Source organism: Schistocerca cancellata, chromosome 6 (genome assembly GCF_023864275.1).
Source record: "Schistocerca cancellata isolate TAMUIC-IGC-003103 chromosome 6, iqSchCanc2.1, whole genome shotgun sequence".
Classification (NCBI taxonomy): Eukaryota; Metazoa; Arthropoda; class Insecta; order Orthoptera; family Acrididae; genus Schistocerca; species Schistocerca cancellata.
In genome coordinates, this window is record NC_064631.1 from 687,112,060 (window position 1) to 687,127,255 (window position 15,196).

The window sequence follows — 15,196 nt, forward strand, 5'->3', positions numbered from 1 at the left end:
GAAAATGAAGATAACCGTGAATTTAATACCAGATTATGAAATTCTGTTGTAAAATGTTATTGTGTAGTGCGAACTACTGTAGGAAAACAAGAGGGATACTCTTGTGATGTACTGCAATGCTTGTCAATTTTGTGTTTAGCAATTCGCCAACAGTCATATTTTTGAACTAATAAAAGAAAAATGAATAATTAAATATCTGAAATATATATATTATCTAAAATGTACATCGCAGAACATTTAATAAGTGCACAGTCCTCGTAAAACTGCAACATAAGTAGACGTCTTCGAAGTTCTTTTTTCTTGAATGTTTCCTCACTAGTGAAACAATAGCAGGAGGGCAAAATGCAGTATTTTTACCGCTATCTTGATGTTAACAGCTAAACAAGAGGTAAAGGGCAATAGTGATAGCCATTCCAAGTTTAGTTTCGCTCTGTTAATACGTATGTCAAGATATTCTGTAGGTACCACTCTTGCATACTGTTCCCAGTTCCCTGTAAGGCTAAATTTCCTATAGGTCTTCTACGAAGAACGCTCATTAGGAGTTTTGTTTTGTCTCTCAACGGATGCAATTTGTGCCATTGCTAGTCCCATTACGTACAGCTTACGGTCGATCAGAACATCACAATCTGTCGTTCAGCATGGGAAGTGGAATATGGAAGTGTCTCAACTCGGTGCGCAATTCGAAAGCTGTTTGATGAAACACTACTGAGAAAATTTAGACAACTGGCATTTGAAGCTGAATGCGGAAAGTTTCTACTGCCGCCAACATATATTGCACGTAAGGTTCAAAAATGGTTCAAATGGCTCTGAGCACTATGGGACTCAACATCTGAGGTCATCAGTCCCCTAGAACTTAGAACTACTTAAACCTAACTAACCTAAGGAAGTCACACACATCCATGCCGTAGGCAGGATTCGAACCTGCGACCGTAGCAGTCACGCGGTTCCGGACTGATGTGCCTAGAACCGCACGGCCACCACGGCCGGCACTGCACGTAAGGACCACTAAGATTAGATACCAGAAATTAGGCCTCTTATGGAGGCATATGGACAGTCGTTTTTCCCTCGCTCTGTTTGCGAGTGGAACAGGAAAGGAAATGTCAAGTAATGATACAGGGTACCCTCCGCTACGCACCGTACGGTGGCTTGCGGAGTATGTATGCGGATGTAGATGTATCCAGCGAGCACTGTAACGCAGAGAGCATATAACGCCCGGGCTTCGTGTCCAGGAGGATTAGTGTTCTACTACCTGACCGGCCATTCACATTAAAACGGGATTTTCCGGCGCTCATACCTCGGGTTTTACTGGCGAAAAAAATATAAGGTCAGGTGCTTTGGATAGCTCTTTGGCTAAGGATCATTTTTATACCAACCAGTAGTATCGTCTTAGAGACACTATCCTGCAGCACAGTGTCAAATTGTTTTATACATTCCTTCTGCTTAGGCAACTGGAGCCAATCGGTTGGTTCCTTTTGAATTTGATATGCTCGACGGTGGTCTTCATGGGACTCCTTGAGGCCCCATTAGTTCATTGGCGATTCATCGGAAAACCCCACAAAAATGGGATTTTTACTATATTTTCGTGTCATCAGCGGACAAAAACCAGTCCGGAAAATTTCAAGATGATTATACACAAACAAATCTGAAATTTTTACTGTATATTTCTAAGACCCCGATCTCGAACAACCTCGAAAATTTTCTTGATATCTTTATTTGTTTCCAAGATATAGAGGTTCAAAGTTACCTTACTTCTACACGTAAAATCCGGAATGAGGCGAAACCTTGAAAGGGTCCTGTAGCCACCTTTCATTAGTCCGATAGCCTAATTTCACAAGTATTTCTCTTTCTTTTCCTTGTTTCTCTTTTCTCTTTACTCTCATATTGGCGTGATTGAATGAATGTGGTTGTGTGTCACGTTGCTAGACGGTGGCATAGTCTACTGCAGAAAGTCTGCGATAGTCGTACAGATTCAGCAGCACTGGTACAGAATAGCCAACTCTCGTAGTGGTCAAGTAGGCAAACAGGTTTGAACTATTTGTGAGAAATCCACCTGCGTTAGGTTGGTGGCGGAAATGGCTTCTTTGGGCTTTCCGGTCCACGCGGAGCGTGGAGGAGGCTGGAGAGGAAAAAGGGGGCAGTCTGCCGCCGGTACGGGAAGCGTCCACAGCTGTGCTCCAGTCGAAGAAGGGTGAGTTAGACTGACTGCGTGGCGCGCTGTTACTTGGCGAGGGGAGAGCTGTTAGCTTTTGGTCTCGCTTTTCAAATCTGGAAGATTGCTTTGCCTTGTCGCAGCAAGGAATGCTAAACTTTGGCAGATTTTTATTTTAGCCAATTTCTGTAGCAGACTTGGATCCGCCGGAAGAGCGCCACACAAAGGTGTCGATAAGAAGTGAGCACTCGCTTCTGTATGAATGTCTGTTTGCCTTCAGCTGTGCCAGCATAAGCTTTCACCTTTCCCGATCTCGAACAACTATAAACATTTTATTCATATTTTTATCAGTTTCCGACAAACAGAGCTTCAAAATTACTCTACTTGTACACATAAAGTCCAGTATGAGGCGAAAACATAGTTTACAAAGCGACGAAGCGCGGAGAAATATGCTGCAAAGTGTCTCCGTTATTACCTGGAAATTCGGTGTTGTAAAACTGAAGCGCATGCATTATTTTTATACGTAAATTCCGGTCTGAGGTGTAGAATTAGTTTTACATTATTTCAATTTCACGTAAGTAAACTACCTAAGTTTTACTGCCCAATACATTTCTTCCATATGAGCAGGGAAAAAGAGAGGTACCAGCGGAAAAGTGCCCCTATCTGAGGCCGGCCGCTGTGGCCGAGTGTTTCTAGGCGCTTCAGACGGAACCGCGCAGCTGCTACGGTCGCAGGTTCGAATCCTGCCTCGGGCATGGATGTGTGTGATGTCCTTAGGTTAGTTAGGTTTAAGTACTTCTAAGTCTGGGGGACTGATAACCTCAGACGTTAAGTCCCATAGTGTTTACAGCCATTTGAACCATTTTTCCTATCTGAGCACAAAAAAATGTTCCTGTTGTTTAAAAGACTCTCACTGAAGAGTCTGTTACCAGCTGCCTCATTCTGCCTTCTTAGTATCTTTAAAAACATTCTCTAAACTTTATCTCGTGTGAACATACGTTTTCTTTATGTTGAGAAGGAAGAAGTCATTGGGAGTAGCACAGAGGCGAAAAATTAATAAATAATGGAAGTTATTAGACAGCGGTTGTGTTACAGAAAGAGCGAAGGGGACAGTGGCTTTGTGAGAGAAAGAAAGAGACAAAGTGGCAGTGGAAAGTAGCTGACAGTGATAGAACAGTGTCAGGAAAATAGTGAAGGAGGCAGTGCCAGGGGTGGCGGGGGAGGGGTGGTGGAGAGCGTGGGGCGGGTGGAGGAATAAAGAGAAACAGAAAACAGAGAATTGAAGTGGATGAGGGGTCAGCGATATTGATAGACAGAGTATATGACAATGACAACGAGGAAGAGAGAGTGACTAGTGACAGTGAAAAGACAGCACCAGTAGGAAGAAGAAATGAGATGTTAGAAGTAAAAGAGTGCGGGAGGGAGACTGTGACAATGAGAGGAGCCCCTAGTAGTAGGACGGAGCGAAGGGGACTGCGGTTGTGATGCAGGAGACAGTGACAGAGAAACACGAAAAGATAATGACAATGCGTTTGGCTGAATAAGTGAGAGAGAAAGGGCAGCTGAGAGTGGATGGGTATGAGCGCCTTACAGCGATGAACTAGAAGGTGTGAGTGAGTTTAAATAGCGGAGCTCGTGGGAGTCTGAAGTGAGTTGTATGTTTAAAAAGGCGCGAATATCTTCGCTTGCCAAAATTTTTGGGAAAATTTTAAAGGTGCGGAGGAAGGTAAGATGAGGCAACTGCAACCACACTTTTCGGTCTTAGTCTTTTCTATAAACAGGAAAATATTCGCATTTTTTGTGCACCAATAAGAAAATTTTTCTGCTGCTATGTACACTGAAGAGCCATAGAAACTGGTACATCTGCCTAATATCTTGAACGCCCCCACGAGCTCACAGAAGTGCCACACGACTACTTGTCATGGACTCGACTAATGTCGGAACTAGTGCTGGAGGGAACTGACGCCATGAATTCTACAGGGTTGTCCATAAATCCGTATGAGTACGAGGGGATTGAGATCTCTTCTGAGCAACACGCTGTAAAGCGTCCCAAATATGCTCAATAATGATCGTGTCTGGGGAGTCTGGATGCCAGCGGAAGTGTCTAAACTCAGAAGAGTGTTCCTGGAGCCACTCTGTAGCAATTATGGTCGTGAGGGTTGTCCCATTGACCTACCGGAATTGCCAAAGTCCGTCGTCACGCACAATGGACATGAATGGATGCAGGTGATAAGGCAGGGTGCTTACGCACGTGTCACCTGTCAGAATCGTATCTAGACGTATCAGGGGTCCCATATCACTCCAACTGCACACGCCCCACACCATTACAGAGGCTTCAGCAGCTTGAATGAATACTCCCCTGCTGACATGCAGGGTCCATGGATTTATGAGGTTGCCTCCATACCTGTACACGTCCATCCGCTCAGTACAATTTGAAAAGAGACTCGTCCGACCAGGCAACATGTTTCCAGTCATGAACAGTCCCATATCGTTGTTGGTCGGCCCAGAACAAGCGTAATGCTTTGTGTCGCGCAGTCATCATGGGTACACGAGTAAGCCTTCGGCTCTGAAAGCCCATATCGATGTATTTCGTTGAATTGTTCGGACGCTGACACTTGTTGATGGCCCAGCATTGAAAACTGCAGCAATTTGCGGAAGGATTGCACTTCTGTCAGGTTGAACGATTTTCTTCAGTCGTCGTTCGTCCCGTTCTTCAAAAATGGTTCAAATGGCTCTGAGCACTATGAGACTTAACTTCTGAGGTCATCAGTCCCCTACAACATACAACTACTTAAACCTAACTAACCTAAGGACAACACGCACATCCATGCCCGAGGCAGGATTCGAAGCTGCGACCGTAGCGGTCGCGCAGTTCCAGACTGCAGCGCCTAGAACCGCTCGGCCGGCCATCCCGTTCTTGCAGGATCTTTTTCCGGCTTCAGCGATGTCGGAGATTCGATGTTTTACTGGATTCCTGATATTTGCGGTACAGTCGTGAAATGGTCGTACGGACAAATCCTCTCTTCATCGGTACCTCGGAGATGCTGTGTCCCATCGCTCGTGCGCCGACTAAACACCACGTTCAAACTCACTGAAATCTTCATAACCTGCCATTGTATCCAGAAGTAACCGATCTAACAATTGCGCCAGACACTTGTTGCCGACCGCAGCGCCGTATTCTGCCTGTCTACATATTTCTCTTTGTATTTGAATAGGCATGTCTATACCAGTTTCTTTGGCGCTTCAGTGTATATAGTAAAATGTAATGGTTCTACAACATTCTCTTGGGGTACGCTGTAAGTTAGTTTCATGTCCGAAGACATGCGGTGTTACGTTTGCTTGGTACTCTTCAATCCAGTGGCACAGGTTGTGTGATACTGTGTGCGCTCGTATGTTGTACATCAGGCGGCAGTGTAAAACTGAATCTAAAGCTTTGTGGAAGCCTAGTAACACGGCATCAATGTGTGTGGCCTAGGTTGGACTACAACTCCAAACTCGATACTACACTCCTGGAAATTGAAATAAGAACACCGTGAATTCATTGTCCCAGGAAGGGGAAACTTTATTGACACATTCCTGGGGTCAGATACATCACATGATCACACTGACAGAACCACAGGCACATAGACACAGGCAACAGAGCATGCACGATGTCGGCACTAGTACAGTGTATATCCACCTTTCGCAGCAATGCAGGCTGCTATTCTCCCATGGAGACGATCGTAGAGATGCTGGATGTAGTCCTGTGGAACGGCTTGCCATACCATTTCCACCTGGCGCCTCAGTTGGACCAGCGTTCGTGCTGGACGTGCAGACCGCGTGAGACGACGCTTCATCCAGTCCCAAACATGCTCAATGGGGGACAGATCCGGAGATCTTGCTGGCCAGGGTAGTTGACTTACACCTTCTAGAGCACGTTGGGTGGCACGGGATACATGCGGACGTGCATTGTCCTGTTGGAACAGCAAGTTCCCTTGCCGGTCTAGGAATGGTAGAACGATGGGTTCGATGACGGTTTGGATGTACCGTGCACTATTCAGTGTCCCCTCGACGATCACCAGTGGTGCACGGCCAGTGTAGGAGATCGCTCCCCACACCATGATGCCGAGTGTTGGCCCTGTGTGCCTCTGTCGTATGCAGTCCTGATTGTGGCGCTCACCTGCACGGCGCCAAACACGCATACGACCATCATTGGCACCAAGGCAGAAGCGACTCTCATCGCTGAAGACGACACGTCTCCATTCGTCCCTCCATTCACGCCTGTCGCGACACCACTGGAGGCGGGCTGCACGATGTTGGGGCGTGAGCGGAAGACGGCCTAACGGTGTGCGGGACCGTAGCCCAGCTTCATGGAGACGGTTGCGAATGGTCCTCGCCGATACCCCAGGAGCAACAGTGTCCCTAATTTGCTGGGAAGTGGCGGTGCGGTCCCCTACGGCACTGCGTAGGATCCTACGGTCTTGGCGTGCATCCGTGCGTCGCTGCGGTCCGGTCCCAGGTCGACGGGCACGTGCACCTTCCGCCGACCACTGGCGACAACATCGATGTACTGTGGAGACCTCACGCCCCACGTGTTGAGCAATTCGGCGGTACGTCCACCCGGCCTCCCGCATACCCACTATACGCCCTCGCTCAAAGTCCGTCAACTGCACATACGGTTCACGTCCACGCTGTCGCGGCATGCTACCAGTGTTAAAGACTGCGATGGAGCTCCGTATGCCACGGCAAACTGGCTGACACTGACGGCGGCGGTGCACAAATGCTGCGCAGCTAGCGCCATTCGACGGCCAACACCGCGGTTCCTGGTGTGTCCGCTGTGCCGTGCTTGTGATCATTGCTTGTACAGCCCTCTCGCAGTGTCCGGAGCAAGTATGGTAGGTCTGACACACCGGTGTCAATGTGTTCTTTTTTCCATTTCCAGTAGTGTATAACTCAAAATTGAACACGATGAGTAAAGAGAACTGTGTGGTATATTGCGTACATTGTTACTGTGCCCAGGACTACACCGCGGTGAGATAACTCAAACCTGCACTCTAATTTGTCTCCAGTCACGAGAGACGTACACGCCTTTCAGATACTTCACTAGATTGTCGCACAGATGACAAAATAGTAGATATCGAAATAGACGACAGAGGGATAGAGAAACAATTAAAATCGCTCAAAAGAGGAAAGGCCGCTGTACCTGATGGGATACCAGTTCGATTTTACACAGAGTACGCGAAGGAACTTGCCCCCCTTCCCGCAGCGATGTACCGTAGGTCTCTAGAAGAGCGTAGCGTTCCAAAGGATTGGAAAAGGGCACAGGTCATCCCCGTTTTCAAGAAGGGACGTCGAACAGATGTGCAGAACTATAGACCTATATCTCTAACGTCGATCAGTTGTAGAATTTTGGAACACGTATTATGTTCGAGTATAATCACTTTTCTGGAGACTAGAAATCTACAGTGTAGGAATCAGCACGGGTTTCGAAAAAGACGATCGAGTGAAACCCAGCTCGCGGTATTCGTCCACGAGACTCAGAGGGCCATAGACACGGGTTCCCAGGTAGATGCCGTGTTTCTTGACTTCCATAAGGCGTTCGATACAGTTCCCCACAGTCGTTTAATGAACAAAGTAAGAGCATATGGACTATCAGACCAATTGTGTGGTTGGATTGAAAAGTTCCTAGATAACAGAACGCAGCATGTCATTCTCAATGGAGAGAAGTCTTCCCAAGTAAGAGTGATTTCAGTCGTGCCGCAGGGGAGTGTCGTAGGACCGTTGCTATTCACAATATACATAAATGACTTGATGGATGACATCGCAAGTTCACTGAGGCTTTTTGCGGATGATGCTGCGGCGTATCGAGAGGTTGTAACATTGGAAAATTCTACTGAAATGCAGGAGGATCTGCAGCGAATTGACGCATGGTGCAGGGAATGGCAATTGAATCTCAATGTAGGCAAGTGTAATATGCTGCGAATACACAGAAAGAAAGATCCCTTATCATTTAGCTACAATATAGAAGGTCAGCAACTGGAAGCAGTTAATTCCATAAATTATCTGAGAGTACGCATTAGGAGTGATTTAAAATGGAATGATGATATAAAGTTGATTGTCGGTAAAACAGATGCCAGACTGGGATTCATTGGAAGAATCCTAAGGAAATGCAATCCGAAAACAAAGGAAGTAGGTTACAGTACGCTTGTTGGCCCACTGCTTGAATACTGCTCAGCAGTGTGGGATCCGTACCAGATAGGGTTGATAGAAGAGATAGAGAGGATCCAACGGAGAGCAGCGCGCTTCGTTACTGGATCATTTAGTTATCGCCAAAGCGTTACGGAGATGATAGATAAACTCCAGTGGAAGGCTCTGCAGGCGAGACGCTCAGTTGCTCGGTACGGGCTTTTGGTGAAGTTTCGAGAACATACCTTCACCGAGGAGTCAAGCAGTATATTGCTCCCTCCTACGTATATCTCGCGAAGAGACCATGAGGATAAAATCAGAGAGATTAGAGCCCATCTAGAAGCATACCGACAATCCTTCTTTCCACGAACAATACGAGACTGGAATAGAAGGGAGAACCGATAGAGGTACTCAAGGTACCCTCCGCCACACACCGTCAGGTGGCTTGCGGAGTATGGATGTAGATGTAGATATCTCGCGAAGAGACCATGAGGATAAAATCAGAGAGATTAGAGCCCATCTAGAGGCATACCGACAATCCTTCTTTCCACGAACAATACGAGACTGCAATAGAAGGGAGAACCGATAGAGGTACTCAAGGTACCCTCCGCCACACACCGTCAGATGGCTTGCGGAGTATGGATGTAGATGTAGATGTAGATACGCAAAGTTCTACACTCTCTACCTTCTTATCTGCCGACCTATAAGCCGCAGTGAGTAAAAAGGACTAGTCGACAAATGTATGTAGTTTGGACATAGATACGTTGTCCTTCACCATCAAGCTGAAACTTTACTTCATAACGGAAGTGGATGTTGTTGCCAGTGCTCGGCTAGAACTCCGCCTGTGGCATTCCCTCGCGGAAGTAGCGAAGTGGACGCAGGAGGCTGGCTGACTGGCGCCACAGGAGGAGGCCGGGTCTGCAGAAGCGCCACGCCTCTGGTCTGAAGGCGCTGGCCGCGGGTCGTTAGCCCTGGCCGGCGCCGTCCGCCACCGTCGCTAACGACCGCGGTCGTTAGCGTCAGAAAGACGCTGCCACGCTGAAAGCCGCAGGCTCGAAGTTCGGCCGAGGCGTCGTTACGGGACCGACTCTCCTTCCAGGCGGCTGGACACACAAACAGCCGAGCGTGGCAGCCGGCCGCTAGCAGTATTCCGCATTCGGCAGTGCTCTGAACAGAGGTGCGCTACTAGCGAGACGGCAGGGCGACTTGTCCCGACCAGAGAGAGAGAGAGGGAGAGAGAGGGAGATGGAGAATGCTTTGCATCGTAACCAGCACGTTATCCGCCTCTCCCACGTCACATCGAAACACCAGTTCCTCCTGGCCTCTCTCCTTGCAATTGGAAATCCCGTAGTAAGCTTAATATCCGGCCATTGATCTCATAGCAACTGAAACGTCCCCTTAGAAAAATTATACATGACTGTGCTTCAACTGACACACAGTATTTTTAGCGCAACGCAATCTGACTTTCAAAAATCCCTACAAAAGAATGGCCCTGACTAACATTAACCTATACATTTCACAAATCACTTACCTCACAAAAATCTTCGTTACTCGAACTACTGCAACACACCGAGCGCCACTACTGCCAGCTAAATAAAAGATTCAAACTACGGAAGGCACTAACTACTGGTAGGCATAGTTAGCAAATGAAAGATTTTGATAGAGAACAAACAATGTATTTACCTTAATAGTGTTCAAAAGTCATAATATCTATATAAGTCCATGATATCCAATATTACAAATTTACTGTTTCTGTCCAGATCATCCGCTCTCAAAACTCCGCCATCTCACTCCCCACATCCACCACTGCTGGCGGCTCACCTCCAACTGCGCAACGCTACGCGCTGTTAACAGCCAACTGCCCAACACTACAATGGCAGACAACAATGCAAACTAGCCACAGACTGCACACAGCACAGCCAGTGATTTTCATAGAGAGCGCTACGTAACGTTGCCAATAAGAAAACATAAACAGCCCACTTACACAACATGTATACCCATCAAATACTTTTTAGCAATTTTGGGTCTATAAGTTGAAACGACCTGTCCCCTAGTTGCATAGAAGACGTCGTACAGGCTTACACTTACCTTTCTGTATACATAGCGTGAGAATACTAGTAAATTTAGAAATCTATCTGTATGCGGATCCCGATCCAGCTACTGCCGGGTCTGGGTCTTGACGAGTCCTCTCCATTTGGCTCGGTCCTCCCACCACTTTTCTTCCTCCACTTGCTGCCAGGTCACACCTCTTCTTTCCACAGATATTCTCACTCTCATTTTCCACCGTGTTTTTGGGCGCCCTCTAGGTCTTTTCCCATCCATCTTTAGTTCTTCCATAATTTTGGAGAGTCTCTGCCCATGCATCCTCTTAACATGCCCATACCATCTAAATCTCTTTCTTTCTATTTCTTCTCTCATCCTTTCTTGGATATGGAAGAGGATGTAGATGAAGATGAAATGGGAGATATGATACTGGGTGAAGAGTTTGATAGAGCACTGAAAGACCTAAGTCGAAAGAAGGCCCCGGGAGTAGACAAAATTCCATTAGAACTACTGGCAGCCTTGGGAGAGCCAGTCCTGACAAAACTCTACCATCTGGTGAACAAAATATATGAGACAGGCGAAACACCCTCAGACTTCAAGAAGAATATAATAATTCCAATTCCAAAGAAAGCAGGCGTTGACAGATGTGAAAATTACCGAGCTATCAGTTTAATAACTCACGGCTGCAAAATACTAACACGAATTCTTTACAGACGAATGGAAAAACTGGTAGAAGCCGACCTCGGAGAAGATCAGTTTGGATACCGCAGAAATATGGGAACACGTGAAGCAATACTGACCCGACGACTTATCTTAGAAGATGGATTAAGGAAAGGCAAACCTACGTTTCTAGCATTTGTAGACTTAGAGAAAGCTTTTGACAATGCTGACCGGAATGACCTCTTTCAAATTCTGAAGATGGCAGGTGTAAAATACAGGGAGCGAAAGAATATTTACAATTTGTACAGAGACCAGATGGCAGTTATAAGGGTCGAGGGACATGAAAGAGAAGCAATGGCTGGGAAGGGAGTGAGACAGGGTTGTAGCCTCTCCCCGATGTTATTCAATCCCTATTTTGAGCAAGCAGCAAACGAAACAAAAGAAAAATTTGGAGTAGGTATTAAAATCCATGGAGAATAAATAAAAAACTTTGAGGTTCGCCGATGACATTGTAATTCCGTCAGAGACAGCAAAGGACTTGGAAGAGCAGCTGAACGGGATGGACAGTGTCTTGAAAGGAGGATATAAGATGAACATCAACAAAAGCAAAACAAGGATAATGGAATGTAGTCGAATTAAGTCGGGTGATGCTGAGGGAATTAGATTAGGAAATGAGACACTTAAAGTAGTAAAGGAGTTTTGCTATTTGGGGAGCAAAATAACTGATAATGGTCGAAGTAGAGAGGATATAAAATGTAGACTGGCAATGGCAAGGAAAGCGTTTCTGAAGAAGAGAAATTTGTTAACATCGAGTATAGATTTAAGTGTGAGGAAGTCGTTTCTGATGTTATTTGTACGGAGTGTAGCCATGTATGGAAGTGAAACATGGACGATTAATAGTTTGGACAAGAAGAGAATAGAAGATTTCGAATTGTGGTGCTACAGAAGAATGCTGAATATTTGATGGGTAGATCACATAACTAATGAGGAGGTATTGAATAGGATTGGGGAGAAGAGGAGTTTGTGGCACAGCTTGACTAGAAGAAGGGATCGGTTGGTAGGACATGTTCTGAGGCATCAAGGGATCGCCAATTTTGTATTGGAGGGCAGCGTGGAGGGTAAATCGTAGAGGGAGACCAAGAGATGAATACACTAAGCAGATTCAGAAGGATGTAGGCTGCAGTACGTACTGGGAGATGAAGAAGCTTATTCAATCTGTATATTGAGCAAGCAGTAAACGAAACAAAAGAAAAATTCGGAGTAGGGATTAAAATCCATGGAGAAGAAATAAAAAACTTTGAGGTTCTCCGATGACATCGTAATTCTGTCAGAGACAGCAAAGGACTTGGAAGAGCAGTTGAACGGAATGGACAGTGTCTTGAAAGGAGGATATAACATGAACATCAACAAAAGCAAATCGAGGATAATGGAATGTAGTCGAATTAAGTCAGGTGATGCTGAGGGAATTAAATTAGGAAATGAGACACTTAAAGTAGTAAAGGAGTTTTGCTATTTGGGGAGCAAAATAACTGATAATGGTCGAAGTAGAGAGGATATAAAATGTAGACTGGCAATGGCAAGGAAAGCGTTTCTGAAGAAGAGAAATTTGTTAACATCGAGTATAGATTTAAGTGTGAGGAAGTCGTTTCTGATGTTATTTGTATGGAGTGTAGCCATGTATGGAAGCGAAACATGGACGATAAATAGTTTGGACAAGAAGAGAATAGAAGCTTTCGAATTGTGGTGCTACAGAAGAATGCTGAAGATTAGATGGGTACATCACATAACTAATGAGGAAGCATTGAATAGGATTGGGGAGAAGAGAAGTTTATGGCACAACTTGACCAGAAGAAGGGATCGGTTGGTAGGACATGTTCTGAGGCATCAAGGGATCACCAATTTAGTATTGGAGGGCAGCTTGGATGGTAAAAATCGTAGAGGGAGACCAAGAGATGAATACACTAAGCAGATTCAGAAGGATGTAGGTTACAGTAGGTACTGGGAGATGAAGAAGCTTGCACAGGATAGAGTAGCATGGAGAGCTGCATCAAACCAGTCTCAGGACTGAAGACCACAACAACAACAACAGATCCGACGATGACAATATAAACCGGTCAAGACCAGTAACAGTAACAGAAAGGATTACTAGCGGTCTAGGCAAACTTGATGCTTCAAGAATAATACACTAAATCGCCAAAGAAACTGGTATAGACATGCGTATTCAAATACAGAGATAAATAAAAAGGCAGAATACGGCACGGTCAGTAACGCCTACATAAGACAGCAAGTGTCTGGCGCAGTTGTTAGATCGGTTACTGCTTGATACAATGGCAGGTTATCGCAATTTACATGAGTTTGAATGTGGTCTTATAGTCGGCTCACGAGCGATGGGACACAGCATCTCTGAGGTAGCGATGAAGTGGGGATTTTCCCCTACGAACAGTTCACAAGTGTACTGTGATATCAGGAATCCGGTAAAACATCAAATCTCCGACATCGCTGCGGCCGGAAAAAGATCCTGAAAGAACGTGACCAACGACGACTGAAGAGAATCGTTCAACGTGACAGAAGTTGCTGTAGATTTCAATGCTGGGCCATCAAAAAGTGTCAGCGTGCGAACCATTCAACGAAACATCATCGATATGGGCTTTGGATCCGAAGTCACACTCACATACCCTTGATGACTCGACAACATAAAGCTTTACGCCTCGCCTGGGTCCACCATGGACTGTTGATGACTGGAAACATGTTGCCTGGTAGGACGAGTCTCATTTCAAGTAGTATGGAGCGGATGGACGTGTACGGGTATGCAGACAACCTCATGAATCAATGGACGCTGCTTGTTAGCAGGGGACTTTCCAAGCGGCTGGAGACTGTGTAATGGTGTGGGGCGTGTGCAGTTGGAGTGATATGGACCTCTGATACGTCTAGATACGACTGCGACAAGTAACACGTATCCTGTTTGATCACCTGCATCCTTTCATGTCCATTGCGCATTCCGACGGACGTGGGAAATTCCAGGAGGACAATGCGACACCCCACACGACCAGAATTGCTACAGAGTGGCTCGAGGAACACTCTTCTGAGTTTAAACACTTCCGCTGGCTACCAAATATGAACTTTATTGAGCATGCCTTGCAATGTGCTGTTCAGAGAAGATCTCCATCCCCTCGTAGTCTTACGGATTTATGGACAGCCCTGCAGGATTCATGGTGTCAGTTCCCTCCAGCACTACTTCAGACATTACTCGAGTCCATGCCACGTCGTGTTGCGGCATTTTCGCGTGCTCGCCGGGCCCGACACGATATGAGGCAGTGTACCAGTTTTTTTTTTTTTTTGGGTCTTCAGTGTATTATGTATTTAATTAAATGCTATGCTATACAAAATATCACTTGCAAATTTTAATAACTGTGCTACACTTTGCGTGCTGCTAAATAAATATATTTAATAAATCATCTTAATCTAGATTTTTGGTACAAATATGCAAAATAGTAATATAATTGAGTGGATCTTCAAATATTGTTTATGCTGAATGAGTTTTGAATCTATGTAAAAAAGAAAAAAGTTGTTCATTTGAGCAGGATATCCAGGAATCGTAATAATCAAGCGAATAAAGAACACAAACTCGTTATCAGTCCTCTTGTCCATTCATAAAAAACTAAAACGAAACTCCGTCCGAAAAGGCCTTGGAAGGCCCAACGGAACCGACCGGGCGCCATGTCATCCTCAGCCCACAGGCGTCACTGGACGCGGATATGGAGGGGCGTGTGGTCAGCACACTGCTCTCCCGGCCATATGTCAGTTTACGAGACCGGAGCCGCTACTTCTCAGTCAAGTAGCTCCTCAGTTTGCCTCACAAGGGCTGAGTGCATCCCGCTTGCCAACAGCGCTCGGCAGACCGGATGGTCATCCATGCTCATTTTGTTTCTTCAAGACTTCCTAGAACATGCTATCTCTATCGCTTATTTATCTGCTTTTATCAAAATCATTTTTGTAAAATTTTAGAACTTCATCGACGTAAGTAGGCTGTTCAAAGTAATCTTTTCCAACGATTTGAAAAATACGCGGAATAATTGTCGAACCGACTCTTGAGTGGCGCCATCAGTTGGTTAAAAACGTCAAAATTCGATTTTCTGAACGATTCTTAAGTCGTTTTGAATCTGACTTTTACATTATCAC